This window comes from Lissotriton vulgaris, chromosome 9, assembly GCF_964263255.1.
Source record: "Lissotriton vulgaris chromosome 9, aLisVul1.2, whole genome shotgun sequence".
Lineage (NCBI taxonomy): Eukaryota > Metazoa > Chordata > Amphibia > Caudata > Salamandridae > Lissotriton > Lissotriton vulgaris.
The window spans coordinates 474,596,218-474,605,404 of record NC_141697.1 but is presented as its reverse complement, the minus strand read 5'-3'; positions in this window follow the sequence as shown (position 1 = coordinate 474,605,404).

Sequence of the window (9,187 nt, the reverse complement as noted above, 5' to 3'; positions counted from 1 at the left end):
TAAGAACCAGTTTTCAGGATTAAGGATCCCAAAGATTCGCTTTACTCTTCAACCAACCAGATTCACCATAACCAAAATATGATTTGGTGGATAGAAAGCCCTTTGGCAGGAGTAAATAAGAATATCTAACAGTGGACAAATGATATTAAATGTGTCACCATAAGAAGCAAAAGTGTTGATACGTCAACCTGTCCCTTGTTGTGTTATATCACTTTTTTTATTTATGTGTAATATACGAATGACGGTCACCTGACGAAGGCCTCAGGCCGAAACGCGCGTAGTTCCACTCAACCGCATTGCCTTCATCAATTATACCAACAACTGAATATTTCGTATATCACTGGGTTAATGTGTATATGTATTTATGTTTATGTAAATTTGTCTGTTCTCACTTATTAATTCTATACATCTTTGATTGTAAATAATTAACTGTATGCTTATGTTTTTGATATCATGTAATACACATCAAGGTTCTTTTTAAATGTGAACAATGAATCAAAAAAGTAAATGAATTTTGCTTAAAGGATATAAATAACAAACAAAATATACTAAAAACAAAATATAAATAAATTAAAGGATTTTTGTATAAATTTTCGTTTCAGCACACACTTATTTGATTGCTCTAGAGGGTCTATTATTTTGTTTGGATTTTGATTCGGGGAATATTTACGCCCTTAGAGTTTAGCTACACTGTCTTTTTCTACATAGTTTACCTTCCCTACGAGTAGCTAACTGTATACATTGTAGGGGCCCCTTCTTTCTCATAGAGTGTAAGTGAAAGCTGCCATATGTGCGTTGCGCTGAAACGACGCGTACACGTGCACATCGTCAGTCCGGGCGCGTGCACATCTCCTGTCCCCCTTCGGCAGCTAAATCGACAACAATAGATCTCGCCAAAGCGAGCAGTGCATGCGCTGCATTGCTAGGCAAAACCTAAAAAGGGACAATCCGACCTCTTCAGCAATCTCCGCTAATGGCTGGTAAGATCCATGAAAGCAAGTTGGATAGAGCCTTTGTGAGCCACCATGAATTTACTCAGTACCATATATAAGTTCAGACATGGTCAATCTACCATGAATGAATTTGTACTGGAGATCGGAAAATATGTTCTGTTCAACAGCCCAGGACAATTATCTGTTCAGGAGAACATGTCCCACCATCCTTAACAACAGACTCTATCAAGGAGATAGGTCTGTAACACTGGGGGTTTTCCCTATTCCTCTTTTTAAAAACTGGGCCAATGAAGGAAGAAGCTCAAGAGGTGGTGGAGGGGTCCACCCTAACTGCAACATTTAATTTGTGTATCAAAATCGGTGCCCACGTATCAATGTCACTCAAATAGAGATCAGATGGGATCCCATCAGACCCTGGCACCTTATTTTTAGTCAATACCAATATGCCATTCTTCGATTCATCCATCATGAACACAAGATTCAAGGTCCCTACCACGGGCTGTGTGCCATAAAGGGTCATTGCATGAGTCTCACCAAAATAAACCCCTTCAAAATGAGAGAGCCAACTCTCAACAGCAATATGATGTGACAAGGCGGGTGCTTCATCTAGGGCAAAGCACGGATGATTAATAGTATCCCAGAATTTAGTGCTGTTGTTTAGACAGCTTGGGTAAAGTAAGCTGTCCCAGGCTGCATCCCTTATAGCATTCTTCCGCCTGCTAACTTCAAGCTTGTATTTCCTCCAGCAAAACACAACGGTAGGGGTATCTCCAGGATTATCTTTAATAGCCCCTTTAAAGACCCTGGAAGCTTGGGAGCACCCTCTGTCAAACCATTTAGGACCGGCTATAGGTCTGACTCCAATGGGGAGACTATGAAACCATAAGACTGTGCGTGCAATGATGGAAAAGGCACCCAAGACCTTGCTTGGTCTAGATACTTTATCTAAGCAGGTTGAGAGCTCCTTCCCATATGTAGAGAACAGGTTATATCTGCAAAACTTGAAGGTTACTTGAATCCACCTAAGCCTTCTGCTCTGACCGGTTGGCTTCAGAACACCACCAACCCATAGAGTATTCATCTTATCAACCTGCCCCCCAGCAAAAAGATATAAATAGGGGATTATGGTCACTGAAAAGGCTACAATCAAGTCTAACGTCTGAGATCTCAAGAAAGATAGAGGATGAGACAAAAACAAAATCTATAATTGAGGCACACACCTACCTGTGAAAGTTGGATTAACATCCACTGAATCAGAATGAACAAGTTTATCAAGAGAGAAGCTGAGATCATACTCATTTAGGATAGAGTTTAAAAGGTTTTACAACAACAGAAGGAACCGTAAGAGGACAATTTTTAACGGGGTCCAGAGTACGTGTCCGAGAGACCAGTCACAAAGCAATGTACAAAGTTCCCCAGGTGGGGTGGTGGAAAGCCAGTGTGCTGAGTGGAGCGTGAAGGGGAATTTCCCTTGTTGGAACTAAAACCCTCACACACCTAGCAAGCTAGATGTCATGCTTCATCATATGAAGCATGACATCTAGCTTGCTAGGTGTGTGAGGGTTTTAGTTCCAACAAGGGAAATTCCCCTTCTTTGGCTTTTCTTTCCCTCTCTGTTCACGCTCCACTCAGCACACTCTGGCTTTCCACCACTCCACCTGGGGAACTTTGTACATTGCTTTGTGACAAGAGTTTAAAAAGTTCCCTTGCAAGGTGTGTTTCATGGTTAAACCCTCCAATAGCAGACATCTTTGAGACCTATTGGGTGATTTTAGGGGGATCTCACACATATTGCAATTAAAATCTCCTGCCATAATTGCATGCATTGTCGCCCATTTTGTCTCCTCTAACTTACTTGGAAAAAAGTCTGGAAGGTATAAATGAATTGCATCTTGTTGGGATTTTTTGGCATTATAAAAATTCAACAGCAAGATTTTTGGGGCGCCAACATAAGAAAGTGATAATGCTTGTAAAGTAGGGAGCCCTGTGGAGAAATCTCCAAGTTTCCTTATATTGCAAGGGACACAAAAATAACCAAGCCACTCTTGGACCGCCCTGAACTAGATTCACATGCAGGGGTAAAGAACAACTTAAACACCTCCAGAAAGCTATTAGAGGTGGCCCAAGTTTCTTGTAAATAAATCACCCCCAAAAAGTAAGTCACTGATTTTGGCTGCAAGACCCACAATGTTCCAGCTAATAAGATTAAAAATGTTAACATGAGTTACATTTAGATATGAAGAGGACTAAAGGGGGGCTTGGGGGAGGGCAGCCGACCCCCGGGAGGTCTCCTCCCCCGGGCGGTTTGGGAGATCTGGGTGGGGATATTTCTTCTAGCAGGTTCTTTTTGGGCGTTTTTGGGCTGGTTTTAGTTGTATTGTGCGCTCCCCTATAAATGGGCGGGGCTCCTCGCTCCGGGCACCATTTTAGGCTTGGTGACCTGGTGGCCGGTTGAGCTTAGAATATTTTTGTCTTGTTTCCTTGTGCTTTCTGATTCGTGGTCATGTCTGGTGAGGATTACCGAGTGTTGGAGGCTATTCGCCTACTTAGCGAGGCGGGGCGTTTGGACCTGGTCATTGGCGACCGGGGTCAGACGGAGACCCCACGCCCTCAGCGGGAGGCCTCTGCGAGGGTGTCGGCTGTGGTGGCAGCATGTTACTCCCCGAAACGTCGGAGGCAGGATGGGGTAAGTGAGCGGGGTCGTCCCAGGACCCGGCGGGCGGGTTCTAGGGCCCGGCGGGGGAGTGATGCTAGTTCTTCTGATCCGGCCGTTTCTGTGGATTCCTCTTTGTTAGACGTGGTTGGGGAAGGTGGTTTTTCTCCTGTGGAGGGGGTGGTTTCCGAGGTGGGTTTGCGGGAAAGAGCAGCCTCTGCTCCCGTTTTGCGGGGCCGTCGTGCTTCCAGGCAACGTGGTTGCACGCGGCGTTCGGCTTCTGCCTCCGCGGGGGTGGGGACTGACGCCACTCAGGTGGGGCGGGCGGAGGCCATTTTGGATGTGGATTCTGTGGCGCAGCTACCGTTACGGGATGCTTCCGGTCCGGGCAGGCAGGAGGTGGTCGCTCCTTTGAGCGTTATACGCCACCATGTGGTGCAGGTGCCGTTAACGGTTGACGATGGTGCAGTAGGTGTGCCCATCGCGCGTCCTTTGGTTTCGAATCCTGGAGTTGGAGGGCCTGAGGGCCGTGGTGTGCTTGTTCGTTCGGTGGGGAGGGATATACAGAGTCCGTTATTGTTTTCTCCCTCGGGATCCGTTGGGGGGGAAGCTGTGTCCGGGGGTGGCAGTTCGCTGGGGGAGGGGGAATGGGCCCAGATGGGTTTGGGGGAGGGTGTTGGGCGGGCTGACATACTTATGCCGGGTGAGGATTTGGGTGCCGCGTGCGGCTCGGTGGGGGGTTTTCGTCAGTTGGTGGTGGGGGGTGACCTTCCTGTAGGGGGGGTTGTGAGTGGGGAAGATGTTGCTCGGCAAGGGGAGGAGAGAGAAGGGTCTTTTTATAGGCTGGCGGGGGAGTTTCAGTGTCCTGGTAAGAGGGTGGTTTCGGGGCCTGCATCTCGGGGTGCGGTTTCTGTTGGGGGATTTCAGGATTGGGATCCTCAGGGAACTGCTTCACGGATTATTCAGGCTGTGTTGGATGGTAGCTCGGATGAGGAGGTTTGTCCGCCGGCGCCTCGGCTTTGCGATGCTTTAAAAAGGAAGAGTGCTGTTAGTTCTGGAAGTTTTGTGGTGTCTGGCAGGGGTGGTGGTTTTACTGTTGGCGGTTTGTCTTCTGCACATAGAGTTGGTTTTTGTGAGGGACCCGGCACACCAGTCCGGCCTTTTCCTTTACAGGAAGAAGATCGACCTTCGGCAGCAGACTTGGCAGGGCGGCAAGCAGCCCGGGCACGCCGAGGAGAAGTGCGGGTGGAGCCTAGCGCGGCACGTCCCATACCCTCGAGGGATCCCGCCGCGGCCATCACACGCAGGTTTTCTACGACCTCGATGGTCCCGACGAGGGATTTCAACATGGGCGGTGCCTCCGGGTCCAGCACGACCTTCCCGTCTTCAGCGGTGGAATCCAACGTTGTACATGGGAGCGGGTTACGTACGACCTCTCTCGTGCCACGTGGTGGTTATAATACTGGTTTATCTTTTTCTGGAAGTCAACAGGTTGTCAGTGGTGCTGGCGGGGGGATGTATAGACGAGTTCAGTCGTCCTCCCCGCCTAGGTCCAGAGTGAGGGCTGGTAAGGCCCATGGTCGTTCAAGTACGGTGGAGTCAAGGCAGACTTCAGTGGTTGTCCCTGCCCCCCCTCAGTTGGAAGAATCACTCATTTTAGATTATGATGAGGATAGCCCTGAAGAGGGCGAGGTTCGTGAATTGGTGTCGGGGGGGGGGCATGTTAATGTTTCTCGTGATATGTTACAGGACCAAGTGGTTCGGAGTCGTGTGGAATCGTCAAGGCCACGAGTGCTCGGCCCCGCGGTGAGGGCTCCTCGGAGGGCGGACGAAGGTGCACAAACGGAGTGGAGGACGGAAACCAGTCAACCGCCTCTTTTACGTCCAGGTGAGAATGTGGTTCAGGCCGTGCGGCCCAATATGGTATCTATTGGTGTTGGTGTGGATTTAATGTCTACCGAAAAGGATGGTAAATTACATAAAGGTCGTGTTGTACGAGACCAAGGTGTAGGTACAAACGGGGATGATATCAATACAAGTGAAAAGGTGGATAGTGGAACGTCCACGGTTGGTTTGGGCACTACAAAAAATGTACTTCACAGTAAAGAGCTTAAAATCAAAAAGTTGCCGTACATGGGTGTTACGAAGCCTTTGGGGGCTCATTTGATGCTCAGTACGAAAGAAAAGATATGGAATGGTGAGTATGTGGAACTGTTGAAATTGCTCCACAGGGAGGTTCGTGCTAAAGAGGGTTCCAAGGAGGAGGAGTTTGAATTGGCGAAGCGCCCTAAGGTCCCTTTGACTATAGAGAATTGGACGGCGGCCTTTTTAATCTTTGCCAGCGTCTACTGTGAGAAGTTCCCTGAGCGCTGTGTGTCTTTATTTAAGTACATGGATGTTATCCGTAAGGCCCAGCTCACTAGGAATGATTATGCTTGGGCTCAATATGATGAGGAGTTTAGGGCACGTATGGCTTGGGATCCGGAGGCGAAGTGGGGTGAGTTGGATTCTGACCTTTGGCAGCAGACGATGGGGTCGTCTGCCTCTGGTAAAACCATTTTTACAGCCAGCGGTCTTCCTATATTATATCGTCCCCTTCAGTCCCGTCCCACCCGGGGAGGGGTGGGGGCCATCTCTACTTCCCAGTCGCCTACCGGCACATGTTGGGATTTTAATACCGGGACCTGTACTAGACAGTTCTGTAAATTCCGTCACGAATGTTCACAATGTGGGAGGAAGAGTCATCCGTTATCCCGTTGCTGGGGCCCTAGGATTCCGGGACCCCAGGGTTCTCAACAGAGTTCAGGAACTTTCGTGCCACCACAGCAACCCTCAGCTCCCAGGGGAGGGAAGCCTTCATCCGGTGCTGGGCCCAAAGGCTCGTACGCCGGTTAATGTTACTCGACTAGCCGCTGCTTTGCGGGACTACGAGCCTGCCGAGCTGCGGTCGGTCTTGTTGCTGGGTTTTCAGGTGGGTTTTCGTTTGGGGTATGAAGGGCCGCGTTTAAGACGTTGGTCCAAGAATTTGAAGTCAGCGAGTGAACACCCTGACATTGTACAGTCGAAATTGGACAAGGAAGTAAGTGAGGGCCGAATGGCGGGCCCGTTTGAGGATTGGCCTCTGGTGAACTTAATTGTATCACCTATTGGTGTAGTCCCCAAGAAGGAGCCTGGTCAGTTCCGGCTCATTCAACACCTATCGTGGCCTGAAGGTGGGTCGGTGAATGATTTCATTGACACTGAAGCTGCATCGGTATCCTATTCATCGGTGGATGTAGCCATGCAGCTGGTTGTCTCTGCGGGCCCTGATGCTCTGATGGCAAAATGCGACATCAAATCCGCATTTCGGCTCCTTCCAGTCCATCCTGAAGACTGGTGTCTTCTGGGCATCCATTTCCTTGGAAAATGGTACGTGGACAAGGCGTTGCCAATGGGTTGTTCCATGTCTTGTGCGTTGTTCGAAACTTTCAGCACATTTCTTCAGTGGTGGTTTACTACACAGAGTGGCCATGTCCTTGTCACTCACTATTTGGACAACTTCTTTTTTGTAGGTGCTGCCAATTCGCTTGCTTGCCAAGCGGCTCTCACATCGTTTCAATCATTGATGAGTTACTTGGGTGTGCCATTGGCTCCGGAGAAGACCATGGGTCCTTGCGCGACCATGTCTTTCTTGGGGATCGAGCTTGACTCTCATTTGATGCAGGCTCGTCTTCCATTGGACAAGAAACAAAAAATGCTTGAGCTGGTTGGAACTATGTTGGGGAAAGAGAAGGTGTTTGTGAGAGAGATACAGGTTTTGCTGGGACACCTGAATTTTGCCTGCAGAGTGGTTCGGGCGGGTAGGACTTTCTGTAGGCGGTTAGGCAGGGCCTTGTCTGGTCATTCCCTTCCACATCATAGGGTGAGACTGTCAGCGGGTGTGAAAGAGGACTTACGAATGTGGGTCTTCTTCTTACATTCCTTCAATGGTGTGCCTTTGTGTTGGGAGGTGGATTGGTGTTGGGAGGTACAGATCTTCTCTGATGCCGCTGGTAGTGAGGGTTTTGGTCTCTACTGCAAGGACGGTGGTGTGCTCAACAGTGGCCCTTACACTGGAAGAATGGTGGTAGGAGTATTGCCTTTCTGGAACTTTTTCCTGTGGTTGTTGCGGTCACGCTGTGGGGGGCGGAGTTGGCACACAAGAAGGTCCTCTTTCGGATCGATAATATGGCTGTGGTTCAGGTGATTAACAAACAGTCGGCCAGAGATCCCCAGATTTTGAAACTTCTGAGAGTGTTTGTGTTGGGTTGTCTGAAGCATGATATTGGTTTTCGGGCCCTACATGTTCCTGGCGTGGACAATGACATTGCGGATGCTTTGTCTCGTTCACAGTGGGAGAGATTCCGTGGGCTTGCTTTGGAGGCAGACGAGGAGCCGACTCCCATGCCGGATTACCTGTGGACGGTAGGCAACACCGGGTCCTTCACCTGGTTTTAGGTTCCCTGGCCCCTTCCACGAGGACAGCGTATGAGTTAGCCTGGAAGGAATTTTTGGAGTCAGGTGCTTGTTGGAGGGAACTGGATTGGCAACGGTCGGAGGATGTGGTACATTTCATTTTGGTTTTGATGGATAAGCGGTTGTCTAGAATTACTATTTCCGGAAAACTGGCTGGAGTTTCTTTTATGGGTAAGCTTTTGTGGGGTTACTCTCCGTCGGCTGGGGAGTTGGGTAGGAGAATGTTGGAGGGGTGGTCTAGAGAGAGTGGTGCTATTCGCACTTTGAGATCCCCTTTGTCTTGGCAAAGACTGTTTCAGGTTATTTCTGTTCTCCCGGTTGTGTGCACTGACCGAGTGGAAGCGTGTTTGTTTGCCACGTTGATGGTGTGGATGTTTTTTGGAGCTTTTCGTGTGTCTGAATTGCTTGGCAACAGGTACTCTCCTGGTCTTCTGTGGGGGGATGTTCAAATCACGGAGCGGGGGGTCCACATCTGGCTCTCACACTCCAAAACGGATCAGAGGAGTTTCGGCAAGGGTGTCTGGTTGGAGTCGGTTTCAACTCCGGAAACGTGCCCTTTAAAATGGGCTGTTTGTTGGAGGAAACTGTCGGGTGGGCCTTTGGAGCTTCCAGTTTTTCGCCATGCTAATGGTTCTGGTGTGACGAATTATCAACTGCGCATGGTGCTGCGTAAAGCGCTGCGACATATTGGTTTGGATGGGTCTTCATACGGTACTCACTCTTTTCGAATTGGGGCGGCCACGGAAGCTTTCAACAGGGGCTGGTCGAGGGAGGACATCATGGGTCTGGGGCGCTGGACTTCGAATTGTTTTCGGCGCTATGTTCGTAATGAGGCTGCTGGTGCGCTGGCGTCTTCATCTGTTTCGCCTGTCTGATTCTGTTTTCTTTTACAGGTTCTGTGGCTGGTCCTCGGGCTGCTTACGTTACAATTTGGATCGTGGGCCATTCCTTCATTAAGAGAGCTCAAGTTCAAGCTCGCCAGAGTTATTTTGGTTCATCGTTGGGGTTCAATGATCGCTTGTTTAATGTGGTTTGGAAGGGAAAGGGGGGTATGTTATGGAAAGAACTTATCCCTGCCTTGAATTCT